Genomic DNA, 15,487 nt, shown 5'->3' with positions numbered 1-15,487 from the left:
GTGATGAAGGAGCAAGTTCAGGCTGTCCTGAAGGATTTGGTATTGACTGCAAAGGAAAAAAAATAAAAGAAAGAAAATAAAACAAAGTATAAAGATACTTTAAAAAAGTATGAACTTGTACTCTAGAGAGTGAAAATCTAGGAAATGTTTTTGACGGTCAAATTTTATTTCTGAATGAATTCAGTGGAAATTGTGGTGATGAATATAATCTATGCAGAGACAGGTTTACAGATGAGGAAAGTGAGGCTGAGAGAGAATAATTGACTCACCTGCATCTACTCATCAAATTTTTTCCCAAATATAAATATGATCTCAGACTTTCTGAAGAGTCTTGACCAAGCTGAGACACCAACGTGAGACAATCATTGGTTCATATCCAGTTGATACCACTTCCTCTCTTGACCAGAAAGCCCCTTTACCTATTGTCATTCTGAAAATACTTCAAGATTCTATCTTTTGCTTCCAGAGTTGTGTATATCAGTAACCCAGACATAAACATGAATAGGGTTTCCCAGATACATAGGTCCTTTGATTTGTTTTTTTGGTATAGTTTACATTGTAGAAGATAGATGTCTGTTACGATATTTCACATGAACCATAAGACTTATTCTGGTAGCCTGATGGGTAAGAAGTTGCACTCCTAGCCCAAAGGCAAGTAATTTGAATCTACCAGGTGCTCCATGGGAGAAAGACAGACAATCCTCCCTGTGTGCTTTATAGCTTCTGAAAACCTACTGGAAGGTCAGCTATGAATCAGTTCTAACTCAATGACAATGAGTGAATGAATGACAAGATATATTAATTTGGATGTTAAATTCAAAAAATGAATGACTATCTCCTTTACTTGTCCAAATATATTTTTATATATAAATATAAGATCTGACCTTAAAATACTGATGATGAACAGTTTTTTAAAAAAAAAACACCTTAATTTGAATAAGGAGGTGATAGATATGAAATTTACCCTTAGTATTCCATTTTATTGATAAACAATGAAAGAGAAACTGATGTTGTTATTAAGTTAGAAAGTCACAAAGCTACCTAGTATCACCATGAACATTAACTAACAGAATTGTAAAAAGAGTTTACTACATTTCTTAAATTTTTGTCCCATCACTAGTTCATGTCACCTTTGGGATATTATTAAATAATATAATTTTTAATCTACTCATTATCTTTAACAAAGTTGTAAAGTAAATCTACACATTGCTCAGACTGTAGTTATTCCATTTTCTTTTGCTAGTATAATAAAGCTTTTTTCATAATTTTAACTGACAGCATTTTGCACCCACAGAAAAAAATCTGATATTTCATATAAGCAAAAAATATCTTCATCCTTATGTGTGTTTTGTTGTTGTTGCTATAGTGTGCCCTGAGTCAAAATCAACTCATAGCTTACCCGGCAGTGGATTTTCAGAGGATGTAAATGGTATGGGAGGAGATTACTTATGTTTATCCCTCTGAGCAGCTGATGGATTCCAACCATATCTTTGTCACCATGTATTGATATTTCTTCACTAGATAGTACAAATGGTTAACAAGCTGGACTGCTAACTAAAAAATTTGTAGCTCAAATGAACCTAGAAGCACTGCAGAAGAAAGGCCTACTTATAAAAAAAAAAAAGTCCATTAAACCCCAATAGAGGACAGTTTCTCTCTGACAAACAGCGAGCCAGGGTCAACTCAATGTCAATTAGACTGATAAAATGACATTACCATTGTTGTTGTTGTTGTTGGGTGCCTTCAAGTCAAGTATGACTCATAATGACCCTGTGAACAACAAGTCTGAACCCTCTCCTATCCTGTGCCATCCTCATCATCTCTGACACACTTGAGTCCATTGCTACAGTCACTGTGTCAGTCCATCTGGTTGAAGGTCTGCCTTCTTTTGCTTCTTTTAACCTTCCACCTTTCCAAGCATAATATTCCTTTCCACGGAATAGCTTCTCCTAACAACATGCCCAAGTAAGTGAGATGAAGCTTTGCCATCTTTATTATACTCGGGTATCTGGAATTAGATACAAACATTAACTATTTTCAGTATTTGCCAGTGTTGGGGTAAAAAAGAATACAAATAAAAAGACAAATTTGTAAAAACCTAATTATCTAAACCCAATTCAGCACTTTTCCTTATAGTATTATTTTCAAAGCCTTTGCTCCTCTGCCCCACCCACAATCAACTTTACATGCCCAGACAGTGCAAACTGAGAGAAAATATGTCAAATGCATGGATCATGTAGGAACAGTTTGAAGTGAGTCTACTATCTACTTCAGGAGGTGGTTCCAAAGCAAAGCGCTGGTACACAAGTGATTGCTCCAGCCTTGCTCCAGATGATCCTCTTTTAACGTCTAAGTCGGTTCTTTCTAAATCCAATTGCATCAGTATACTGGATTGTGAAAGAATGTACCAATCCGGTGTTGTGGTAAGAAACTAATAAATTACTCATGGAAAGTAAATTCTTCCAAATTGTTGCAATTTTACATCTTACTGTGGTCTTGAAGGCATTTGGAAGCAACATAAGTTGGTTAAATTAGACATGGCTGTAAATTCACCATCATAACCCAAAACCCTTTCATTCTCAATCATCAAAACATTTTCTTGGTTTTAATAATCATCTTGTGATATGCATCTGGTATGTTTCTTGTCATCTTGTTGTGAAAATGTTTTGCAATCAGTTTCTTTCTCCTACAAAATCTCTTCTAAACCAGATCTGTATCAGAGGGAATTGGCAAACACAGAAGAATTTAATGAAATAACATATGAGCAAGAGTCTGTGGTGATGAAGGAAGAAGTTCAAGCTGCTTTGAAGGAAATAGAAAAAAATAAGGCCCCAGGAATAGATGGTATACCAATTGATGTATTTCAGCTAACAGATGCTGTCCTGGATGTGCTCACCAAGTTGTGCCAAGAAATCTGGAGAACAACCACTAGGCCAACTGGCTGGAAGAGATCTGTATTTGTTCCCGTTCCAAAAAAAGGTGACCCAACAGAATGTGGAAACTATAAAACAATATCATTGATTTCACATGCAAGCAAAATTCTACTGAAGATTGTCCAAAAACAACTGGAACAGCACATCAGCAGAGAACTTCCAGAAGTCCAGGCTGTCTTTAGAAGGGGTCGTGGTACTAGGGATATTGTAGCTAATGTTAGACAGATCTTATCTGAAAGCAGAGAATACCAGAAGAATGTCTATCTGTGTTTCATTGATTATGCAAAGGCATTTGACTGTGTGGACCATAACAAACTGTGGCTGACTCTGAGAAGGATGGGAATCCCAGAACACTTGATTGTGCTAATATGAAACATATTCTTGGACCAAGAGGCAGTCGTCAGAACAGAGCAAGGAAACACTACATGGTTCAAAATTGGGAAGGTTGTGCGTCAGGGATGTGTCCTAGCCAGGAAATCAAAAAACATATTTCAATGGGAAAGTCTGCTATTAGGCACCTCTCCAGGGTACTGAAGAGCAATGGTGTCACTCTGGAGACTAAGGTGCATCTGATACAGACCATGGTCTTCACAATCACTTGTAATACATCAGAGTCAGACAGTGACTAGGGAGGATAGAAGGAGAATTGATGCCTTTGAGCTGTGGTGCTGGAGAAGAGTATTGAATGTACCATGGACTGCAAAGAAAACAAATAGATTCATCCTGGAGAGGGTTGAAACAGGCCTTGGAGGAAAGGATTCTGGGACTTCATCTGACATATTTTGGACATGTTGTAAGGAGAGACAGGTCCTTGGAGAGGGACATCATGCTTGGGAGGGTGGAGGGACAGCGCAGGCAGGGAAGACCCTATATGAGGTGGATTGATTCTGTGACAGGGATAATCGGGATGGGTGTGTCGGAGGCAGTGAGATTGGCACAGGATAGAGCAGGGTTTAGGCCTGTTGTACATAGGGTCACTATGAGTTGCAAGTGACTCAATTACACATAACAACAACAACAAACCATATCTATAATATTTGACTGGCAAGACTTTTGCCAGTCCTGGGATTTCTCCAGAGATTATCCATTAGAAAACTGTGAAGCCTACCGTGTTTCAGGTTCTGGTTTGTTGACTCTTAGACGTGACGATTAAATGCAACAATCCACTTTCTCCTACTGCCATAGAAGACTTATCTTGGTTGTAACTTGTGTGTCTTTCTCTGTTCTATAATCAGCAACATCTGGTCGGTATAATCTAAGTGATAATTCATCTTTCATTTATTTTCTCTTTATTACAAAAATTTGTCCCTAGGTGATCCTCAAGAATAGATTTCTACTAGGATTCTGTCCAATATCCAGATGTGTGTGTACATTTAGAAGAGTCACCAGCCCTTTGGAACCAAGTTTACTTTAACTGGATTCCACTACAAAACCTTTCTCAGACCATGTTCAAGTTTAATATTGCTTTCCTGAGGCTTGTTTGTTCTCCAGTGTCTCTTATCTTAGATTCTTCCAAACCACCTGCCACATCTGACCTGCTCTCACTACCCCAGAACTGAAGAGTCATTTCCTGCTTTAAGTTTTGGAAGAATTTTTAATAAGATGATACATAACAGCTGTTCTTTCAATACCCAGAAGATAGAACAAAAGGTAGAGGATGAAGGGACTTGGGTTCTTGTCCAGCTGTAGCTTCCAACTTGGTGAATGGCCATAAGCAAGTTCCTTGATCCTAGACTCATCTCTTTCATCTACTCCAGACCCTCATTCCTTCCTCTCCTCCAGTCTTACCCCTTTCTTTCAGAATGTTGTTTTCTAAGGCCTTAACCAAGTCTTTAAAAATGACCAGGAGCTTACTTAACATTATATAGCCATTTGAGTCATTATTAACGGTGAATAGGGCTGGGAGAGGCTTCAGAAAACATCCAGTTTATATCTTCTTTCCCAAATAGTACTTTAATTTTCCCAGCACCTCTTCTGACATAGGAGCTTTGCTGGGGGTAAGAAAGACAAAATATGAAATAAAGTTATGACATAAATAGCAAAGTGATCTTTGAGAGTTCCAAGAGTAACCTAATTTGTTCTCATGGAAACAAGGAAATGTCTTATTAGCTACCATGGCTGTGGTTGACTTTGGAAGGAAAGTTTTAATTACACACACACACACACACAAAAAAAAAATGGGGGCAGGAGGGAGAGGGAAAGATGTGCTAAGTACAGGAAACCATGAGCAAGTGTACTGAGGTGTGAAGTAGTATGATGTCAATAGCTATCTACCACAAATGTGAAGCTACTTTAAACAAACAAACACACAAAACCAAAACAAAAACACTTTAATGACAGACAGGCAAGTTCCAAAGATCCTTAGTAGCAAAGAATGAGATCATTTTTCAGCTTACAACCTTTCACCGGTTTCCTAAGCATCCATATTAAGCTCTAAATTGCAACTAATAGTGCATACAGTACATTAATTTTCAGAAAATTCTCACTTTTTACATTTGTTTCTTTAATCTGATTTCTTAGAGGTTCTCTGTGAAATAAGATTTCATGGGGGGGGGACATATGAAGTAGAGGAAGTTTAGAAGCTTTTTGTCTATCTCTGAATAAAGAGAAATTATTTTCTTTTTAAAAAAAACCTGTTTTCAATTTCATTTTGACTCATGGTGATGCCACAGATGTCACAATAAGCTATGCTGCCTAGGATCTTCATTGCTGAGGTTTTTTGAATATGATTGCCAGGACTTTCTTCTGAGAGAAAGTATATGTTGTTGTGCTGTTGCTGGGTGTCACTGCATCACTGCAATCCTAAGAACAAAAGGTCCTGAGACTGACTTGTCCTGTCATCTCTGTCAGGCTCAAGCCCGTTGTGGTGGTCACTGGCTCCCTTCACCTCATGGAGAGTCTTTCTTTATTTTACTTATCCTCTATCTTTCCAAACATGATATCCCTTTCAAAGGACTGGTTCCTTTTGAAAATATGCCCAAAATAAGTGAGGCAAAGTTGTGTTAACCTTGCCTTTAAGGAGCATACTAGTTGCATTTCTTTCAAATTAGATTTGTTTGTTCTTTCGGCAGTTCTTGGGATAATCAATATTCTTTACCAGCACAAGTCAAGGGCACTGATTTTTTTTTTTTAAGATGGAAAGGCTGTAATTTCTTTTCAAATATTTGGAACCATCTTCAGAAAAAAAAAAGAAAACAACAAAAACACATACAAAAATTGCAAGCTATTCATCGAACTGTAGTTCGATAAGATCTGTAGATCTTATTCCAGGCAGGACGTTGGAAGTACTGGTGTCCATCCCTCCCTGAAAGTGGGAGTCACTCTTCAATGATCCCTTGGATATTTAAGAAGCCTCCCAAAGTCTTTTCTAAGTATGATGCACTTCATCTCATGAAAAGAACACAAATATTTTGAACGGTTTAAAATGAAAGAATGAAAACAAGGGAAGTAGATCTCTCAAGTTACGTACTTTTTAAAGAAAGGTCACATCGTGGAGCAGCTTTGCAATATGCAGAGCACAGTACTGGCTTCAGAAAAATAAGGACTCTGCACATGTTGTTGTTGTTACGTGCCCTCAAGTCACCTGCAACTTATAACAATCCTATGTACATAGCTCTGAAGCCAGCCCTGTCCTGAGCTATTTATACTGACTCCAATACATCTACCTCCATAGCCCTAGTTACTGTATTAATGCATCTCATCCAGGGTCTTCCTCTCCTGTGCTGTCCCTCCACACGTCTAAGCATTTTGTCCTCCAAGGATCCGTCCCTCCTGGCCACATGCTCAAAGTATGTGAGACAGAGCTTCAAAATTCTAGCCTCTAAGCTTGGGTTTAGCCTCTAAGGCAGACTTATTTGCTTTCTCAGTGGTCCATGGTATGTTCAAGACTCAAAGGCATCAATTCTTCTATCCTCCTTATTAATTACCCAGCTTTCTGACGCATAGCAAGTAGTTGTGAAGATCATGGCCTGGATCAGGCATCCCTTAGTCTCCAGACTTAAATAATTGTTTCTAAGTCTTCTGGAAAGGTCCCTGACCGCAGATTTACCTAATGCAATTCGTCTATTGATTCCTGACTGCTGGGGCCAAAAGTGTCAATTGAGGAGCCGAGCAAGCTATAATTGATAACAACCTCAATCTCTTCTCCATCAATCATGATGCTGCCAGTTGGCCCAGTGGTGAGAATCTTTCTCTTCTTGATGTTGAGCTTCAATCCATATTAGAGACTGCAGTCCTTGAACTTCTGCAGCAAGTACTTCAGTTCCTCCTCAGTTTCAGCATGCAAGATTGTGTCATCTGCATAATGTAGGTTATTGATGAGTAGTTCTCCAATCCTGATGCCACATTTCTCCCTTAAAGCCCAGCCTCCTAAATGATCTGTTCCGCATACAGATTGAAAAGGTATGGAGACAGGACGTGTTCCTGACGCGCTACCTTTCTGATTTTGAACCATGTAGTGTTTCCCTGCTCTGTTCTGAGGACTGCTTCCGGTCTGATTATAGGTTTCCATAAGCATAAAAAAGTGTTCTGGGATTCCCATTCTCCTCACGGTTAGCCACAATTTGTTGTGATCTACACAGCCAAAGGCTTTTGCATAGTCAATGAAACACAGATAGATATTCCTCTGGTATTCTCTGCTTTCTGTCAAGATCCAACTGACATTGGCAATAATGTCTCAAGTTCCATGACCTCTTCTAAACCCAGCTTATATTTCTGGAGTTCTCTGTAAATGTACACATCTCTGTGCACAGATATTATTAAATTTTGCAAAGTTTCTGCCATCCTCTATAAAAATTAGCAGGGTGTATTCATTCAGGTACATTACCTGTACTTTATTTCATTTTATACTTGGAATGAAGCAAAAATAAACAACACCCCCTCTACCTCGAAATAATACGAAACAAAGCTAATGCAGACCTGTTAAACATATATGCACACAACTATTGTGAGATATGAACAAATGAAAATAAATCTTACAAAACAAATCTTTAATTACATAACTTAAGTTCTATCATTTATTGAAAATTTCCACTGTAAGAATAGCCTGGTTAAAAGAGAAAACACATAAAATGGTACCAGTAAGTAAGCATGAGTATTTGGTTCCTTTCAAATGGTCTCCTGGTCCACCTGTTATGCACTCCTGCCTCTGGGTATTCAGCAAAGCATGACCAGTTCCTCTGAAGAGGTAGGGTTAATTGTAACTGTGCTATCAAAGTCATCCTTGATCGCCCCCATTATTATGGAAACAGCAAAATCCTGAAGCATTTCATCATATCCAGTTTCTTGCATATGGATCCCAATCACCTTTTCCTCTTTGTTAGCATAAACCATTTTCATCACACATTTTGTTTTCCTTTTCATAATGGTATGGTCCATTGGGGCAAAGGTGGTTGAATAGGTCTTCACATTTTCTTTTCCATATTTATTAGTGTCCTCATCTTCTGTAAGTCCCAGTGTCCCAATAGGAGGGTAACTGAAGACCACAATGGGGATGTTGTCATGTTTGCACTCAAAAAGTCTACAGGCAAGTTTTCTGCTAAGCAGCAATTGTAAGTAAGAAGATCTTGTCCACACACATACCCAACTGCATAGATCACTCTTACATTGGCATTCTGGAATTCATCTACTATGATGTGACCTTTGTCATCAGTTTGAATTCCCAGAGCTTAAATCAGGCCCCTGGAATTTGGGGCTCATCCAATGGCCCACAGCAGGCAGTCAATGTCTGAGACTGTGGTAATGGTGGGCTTCCTACCAGTAACTGAAGTCATCACATTGTGTTCCAAGCCTGATGAGGTCTTTTTTAACTCCTTTGACCTGGGAATACTTGAAGACCTCGATGCTTCCATTCTCCAGCTCTTCAGTGCAGTTAAAACTGATCATTGAATCAAAATTTCTAAGTACCTTATCATGCCATATCACCAGTGATGTCTTGGGAAGCCAGAGCTGAAAGGAGTCTGGCTGTCTCCAAAGCAATGTAACCAGCACCAACAATGGCTGTGGTAGGCAATGCTTCCAGTTGAAAAAAACTCCATCACTGGTTATTCCTAGTCTAGCACTAGGCATGTGGCTGTCATGGGGCAGTGAGGGCATACCACCTGTGGTGATCAGGATGTGAGGAGCAGGGTACTTCTTCCCATTGACCTCCACTGTGAGCTTGGGGTCACTTGTGAATTCTGCTTAGCCATAGGTAATATCTATGTTGGACTTGGTTAGATTGTTTTGTTAGATAGTTTTTAGGTGACTAACGTAGGCATCCCATTTATCTTTTATAATACTCTAATTGAGTTTATGCTCACAACTTTGAAAGGCATAATCACGCTGATCGTGGATAAACTCAGATGTATTCCACATTCCTACAAAAGACAACCAGGCACTGAACCCAGAAAAGTGACTCAAACAACTTGAGAAATACCATCTTCATAGAGGCTATGAGATCTCTAAAGTCACATCATATACACTTAATTTATAAGGGGGAAATCAAGATTTCAAACCAGTTCATTTCTAGTCTGACCCCTTAGGCATTGATTATTTTATCCCCCTTCTGTCATCCTTATTCATTTTTCAAGCTTTTGAAAAATGCCGGCTTGATCAGGTACACCTTCATCTTTTAATTGATATTTCTTCTCTTTAACACTTTGATGATGTCCTGGACAGTAAATTTCCCCAGTACAACACATCTTTTGGTTTCTTGACTGATGCCACCATCGAATCTAAGACCTTAATAATTATTTTTATTGTCATTATATCTTATTCAAAATATATAAAAGTATCAGACTATAAAAAGAAGAGTATATACAAACAACTACATATTCCTCATTTGCATTAAGAATAAAAGTTTTATATCTATGAACCTCTCACTTCTTCCTCTAACATGGGACCAAAAGAACTAGTTACCAAACATTTCAATCAAGAACATACTAGTTGGGTCTTGATAAATTAAAAAAAAATGTGGAAGAGAATTTCAAATTCCTAAAGAATCCAGACTTTCTGGACTCATTATGTCTGAAGGACCTCTGAGAATATTGCCCTGCATATTCTTCAAACTTTGAGCCAAAACTATTCCCAAAGTCATCTTTAAACTAAACAGCCATTTAATAAAAAAGTATAGAATATCTCCTTTTTTTAAAAAAAAATCTGTGTGAGACCAAAATTAAGTGTTGTTGTTGTTGTTATATGCCATCAAGTCTCCTGCAACTTATAGCCCAAAACTCTGCTCTATCCTGTGCCATGGTACACAACAACAACAAAATTAAAATAGCAAGCAAAAATTAGAAGTTTAGAGAGAGCTAAATTCTAAAGAGCTCACTAAAGAGTTCTCTTTAGAAAGCTGTTGTTATTGTGTACCATCGAGACAAAACAGACCCATAGCTGGGTTTTCCGAAGCTGGTTTCCAGTGGGTTTTCAGAAGCACAGAATGAGATTGCCCATCCTCCACCCATGAAGCAGCTGGTGGATTCAAACTCTGTGACTTCAGGATTTTCATGCAGCTCCTTACTACTAGGCCACCAGTCTTCGTCTTTAAACAGTAGTGAGTCTAAATTAATGGAAATGAAACAGCAAGAAGCAGAAATAGTGACGATGCAAGCACAATGTGAACACTGTACCAACGTCACTGCTATTGTAATGGTACAGACTGCATGGAAATTGTTAAATGGGAGCATGTTTTGATGAATCTATTTTCACCAAAAATATAATAACATTCAAACAAAGACAAAGAAGATTAAAAAGCTACAGATGCAGCTGATGTCATCCTCCCTAATCCCATTTCCTTCCATGCAACCCAGAAGTAGTCACTGTCCTGGAGTCTGAGGGTCTTTTTCGCTTTTATATTTCTTCATATTTTACACTTCTGTAGCAGATGTAGGGAGCTCTGGTGCCATAGTCTATAGCTGGTTGTACAGCCCAAAGGCTATTATTTGAATCCACTAGGTAGCTCTATGGGAGAAAGACGGGCACTGTCCTCCTGTGTCATTTACTGCCTGGGAAAAACAGTGGAGGTCAGCTCTAAGTTGGTTCAGATACAACAGCAATGAGTTTGAATTGAGTGAGTAGCGAATGTGTTTATAAAGCAATAATTTTGTTTTGCATGTTTTGAAGTTTTCCCAAGTTTCATGGATTTTTTCAGCAAAGTTTTGAAATTTATCCACATTTAAGCACATAACTGAACTTCATTCACTTTGATTCTGCACATTATTCCCTTGTATAAATACAGAAAAAGCACAATTTATTTTATCCATTCTTCTGTTAGTATACACGTAACTTCTTTTCAATGATTTGCCATATGAACAAGGTGTCCATAAATATTTTTGTACATGTCTGCTGTGCTTGTGCTCAAGAGTTCTCTGTTAAATCCAAGCAGTCTAGTCATGAGGTAAGCACAATTTCATGTTTAGCAGCTATTGCCAAGTTTCTTTCCAAAGTGATTTTACCAGTTTAAACTTATTCAACACTATGGGAGAGTTCCTATGACTCTATATTGTTCCTATTTTTCAGTTTCCCAGACTTTGAAACCTTTACCATTTTTTCAAATGGTATCTCATTAAGTTACAATGTTGATCTCTTTGGTCCCTAATGAGGTTGACTATCTCTTCATGTATTTATTGGACATTTTGTGAATTGGACCATTGATTTGATCTCTCTGAACCTCAGTTTCCTCATCTACAAAACCAGAATATCAGCATTTGCTTCAAGGACTAATGCTATGGATTAAATTGTGTTCCCAGCAACTTAACATTGAATCCTTGACCCCTTTGCCTATGAATGTCACTCTGGTGGCTTAATGATAAGGAGTTGCATTGCCAACCCAAAGGCATACAGTTCAAATCTGCCAGCTGCTCTTTGGATAAAGATGAATAATCTCCTCCCAAACAATTAAGTCCCTCTGGATAATCTGCAGTAAGATCAGCTATGAGTCAGTTCTGATTCCATGGTACACAACAACAACTTGCCTGTGAATATAATCTTGTTTTGAAATGGACATTTTTCTTATGTTAATAAGACATCTTCTTCTATTGAAAATTGACATGTCAGCATTTCAGCTCTATACTGGAAACAGAAGTCCAAATTCCAAAGCAGATGTGTTCCTGTAAACAGAATCTTTTACGAGTATTCTCTCTTATTCTCTCTCTTCCTCTCTCTCTCTCTCTCTCTCTCTCTCTCACACACACACACACACACACACACATACACACAAGAGAGGGATGTAAGACAACTCATGTGAAGGTGGATATGCACATGAATCTGAAAACCTAGGAATATCAAATATAGCTGGAAGCTTTTAAAAGCTACAAGAGGCAGAGAAGGAGCTTACCCATCTGCTTGTGATATTTTTTGTGATGGCAGCACCAGGTGGCTAAGAAAACTACTATGAGTCCTAGATATTTTATCTTCTTTTGTTATTGTACAAAGAACATTTGTTCCCATGTGTAAATATATAAAATCTATTACTTTTCAAATAAACAACTAACGTTAGTACATTTAAAAAAAAAAAAAACCTACCATGAGAATTAAATTAAATACATGGTAAATCACATAACATATGATTACCAATAAACAGATATTGAAGCTTCTTTATTAGACCAAACAAAGGCTAAGACTAGGAAACTGGGGTGTAGTGGTTCTGATACCCAGCCTGCTAATCAAGAAAATAAATGGTAATTGTCATCGTTGTCCTAGTGAAGCAAACAGGGTTAGCCTTCTAGACACAGATTCCAGTGTAGACTTTAAATACCCAAGTGACCTCGTACAGTCTACATCTCTTTCCTGACCCCTCATCATTCATTCATTCCATTACTGGGTTCACTCCTTTTGACACCCTGACATAAATTTGGTGCTGAATAAAAAACGAAGTCTTAGGACCTTAATATCTTCATGTTCAAGATAGGTGTGACATATCTACAAATTTAATTTCCTAAATGAGAACTCTGAATAGGATGGGCTTCCAGAACCCAGGCCAACCTCATGAGATCTTCATGGTAATAGTGGGGCTTCAGCACTCCAGTTCCACAGATAATGAAATTTCGAATCTCAGGAGAGAGATAGTCACACTTCCCAGTGTAGACCTTTCTTCAATGCAGCCTTCTGAATTAATAAGCGGTGCAAACGACTAAACAAAAGCTTGATAGTTTGAGTCAACTGACGGTGCCTTGGCAGAAAAGTCTGGAGATCTGCTTTTGAGAAATCACCACTGAAGCTCCCACACAGAGCAGTTCCACTCTGACACGCATGGGCTCACCGTGAGTGAGCTTTAATGTCAACTGATTTCTATAAAATGAAAAATTGATCATCCTAACTTTGATTCTGGGAGACTAGGAAAGCAAAGTTTTAGGATTATTGTATAAATTGTTGTTTTGTTCCTAGGTACCACTGAGTCGATTTCCACTCATTATGACCCCAAAGTCATAGAGGAGAACTTCCACATCGGTTTTCCTCCTAGGCTGAGCTCTAATGGCATAGTCCACAGGGAGTTGTGCTCTTACTCCAAAAGCCATGCCTCTCTGGCAATTCAAACCCACCAGCCACTCTGTGGGAAAAAGATGGTCAATCTTCTTCTGTTCAATTTATCAAAAGTCTGATGGAGAACCAAGCTACGAGTCAGTCCCGACAGTGAGTCTTGATGAATCTTTACTGGGGTAGAGGGAGAGCTCTGGTGGCACAGAACGTATTGATTTAACCTGCTAACCCCAAGGCTGTGCATCTCCAGGGGTCGGAGCCCACCAGTGGACCCAAAGATGGCCAGCATCCTCTCAGTGCGATTTATAACTGTGGAAACCCAGTGGAGGGTTGTTATGAGTCAGAACTGATTGGGTAGTAGCGAGTGAATGACCAAGCAAATGAATGCAATCTGTCTGGCAGTGGCAGCAGATTGATAGACTTTCTTCCTCAAAGCCACTAAGTTCAAAGAGCCAGCCTTTTGGTCCGCAGCCAAGTACCTAACCATTGTGCCACCAGGGCTCTTTTTCAGCACTAGATCAGCACTCCCAGTTAAAAAACATAGTCCAATTCCAGAAGCTTTGATAAGCAATAATTTGTCTTTTAAAAATTCTCTAGAATTTAGGAATGAAAGAAAGAAGCCATCTTTTTTTTTTTAGCATCTCCTCTCTGCCAAACATTACGTGGAATAATTTTACAACTATCATCTCTTCCAATCCTTATGATGATTCTCTTCCACTGTTAACCCAATTTTACCGATAAAGACACAGGCTCTGAGAAATGAACTGATTTTTTTCCCAAGTCTCACAAGGTAGTTATTGTTATTGTTGCTCTGCACCATTATGTCAAAACTGACTCATAGAACTAACTCAGTCTCATAAGGTCAAATACTGCATATAATTATTATTGTAAAAATAGAAGTATAATTAATAAAACATGTATAGGGACCCAAAGGGAGAAGAGATGGGAACAGAGCAGTGAGGATAGTTAGGGGTAAACTCACAAGGTTGCACGATATGGTGAGTGGAGGGAGAGGGTAAAGGAAATGGGAAAGATCTGTGGGGACCTGAAAAGATGTGGTAATGGTGGACATAGTCCAGTGGTGATTAATTTTATAAAACATAATGAATGGGAATGAATGTACAAAACAATGTGAATGAAGAATAGTGTGAAAAACAATGTATATGAACTTTGTAAGCAAACTAATATAAAATATTTAAAAAAAAAAACCTAGCAACAATAATTGGAAGCAGAAGTGGCATCCACTTCTGTAAACAGCTTGTCTCTGGAAGCCCTATGAACCTGGAAAAAGGATGAAAGTCACCCACGCAAGTGTTGAGGACTTTCAGTCATAGGGTCGCTATGAGTCACCTACGACTCGACAGCACTTAACAACAACAATAACAATAAAAAACAAACCCTGACTCATAACTGACCCTCCAGCAGTTTTTTTCAAAGGCTTCATAATACAATCTCCTCCTGTGTGATTAACTGCCCCTGCAAACCCACCAGAGGGTCAGTTATGGGTCAGTTCCCACTCGACAGTACACCACCACAACAACAGTAAAGCACCGGAAGAGATGACCCGTCTTTCTCCTATGGAGCAGCTGGTAGATTAGAACCGCATGTCTTCTGGTTGGCAGCACAAATCTTACCACAAGATACTGAGACTTGACAATCAAATTTATAATCTTCCTCTATGCTACATTACTATTTTATTACTTAAGGTCGCATAGTACAAGTGAAACCTTTAAGCCCTATACCTCTCAAATAGATTTGCAATATGCATTTAGAGCTTTCTTTCAGAGAATGCTTCTACAGTGAATGGAAGGATGTGCATTCGGCAGTGCCAGGCTCCTAACCTGTTGTGAATGTCCCCGCTTCCAAATGACCGGAGCTTTGTTCTGTCTTCTCCAATGGCACTGATTTCCCTTCCCAAACTCACCACCACTTCACCATGGCTTGTCCCTTAAAACAGGGGATAATCACTTCTGCATCTGCCTTGACCTCTTGAAATTACTGGGTACATAGCTGATGTTCAATGTCTCTCCAGAGACTGAAGGGGTAAATACAAACTCCAGGGAAATCACACATCTCATTGTTGCTTAAAGTTGTAGTTT

At 38.7% G+C, this 15,487-nt stretch overlaps 1 pseudogene; it reads right to left on the bottom strand.

Moving 5' to 3' along the window:
- Positions 1 to 8,087: 8,087 nt before the first annotated feature.
- On the bottom strand, positions 8,088 to 9,287 carry LOC102875304 (annotated as a pseudogene).
- Positions 9,288 to 15,487: the final 6,200 nt, after the last annotated feature.

This window comes from Elephantulus edwardii, unplaced genomic scaffold, assembly GCF_000299155.1.
Source record: "Elephantulus edwardii isolate Elephantulus edwardi_28Jun2011 unplaced genomic scaffold, EleEdw1.0 scaffold00005, whole genome shotgun sequence".
Taxonomy (NCBI): domain Eukaryota; kingdom Metazoa; phylum Chordata; class Mammalia; order Macroscelidea; family Macroscelididae; genus Elephantulus; species Elephantulus edwardii.
Note: the sequence above shows the minus strand (reverse complement) of the source record. Positions and strands in the feature narration are given on the sequence as shown.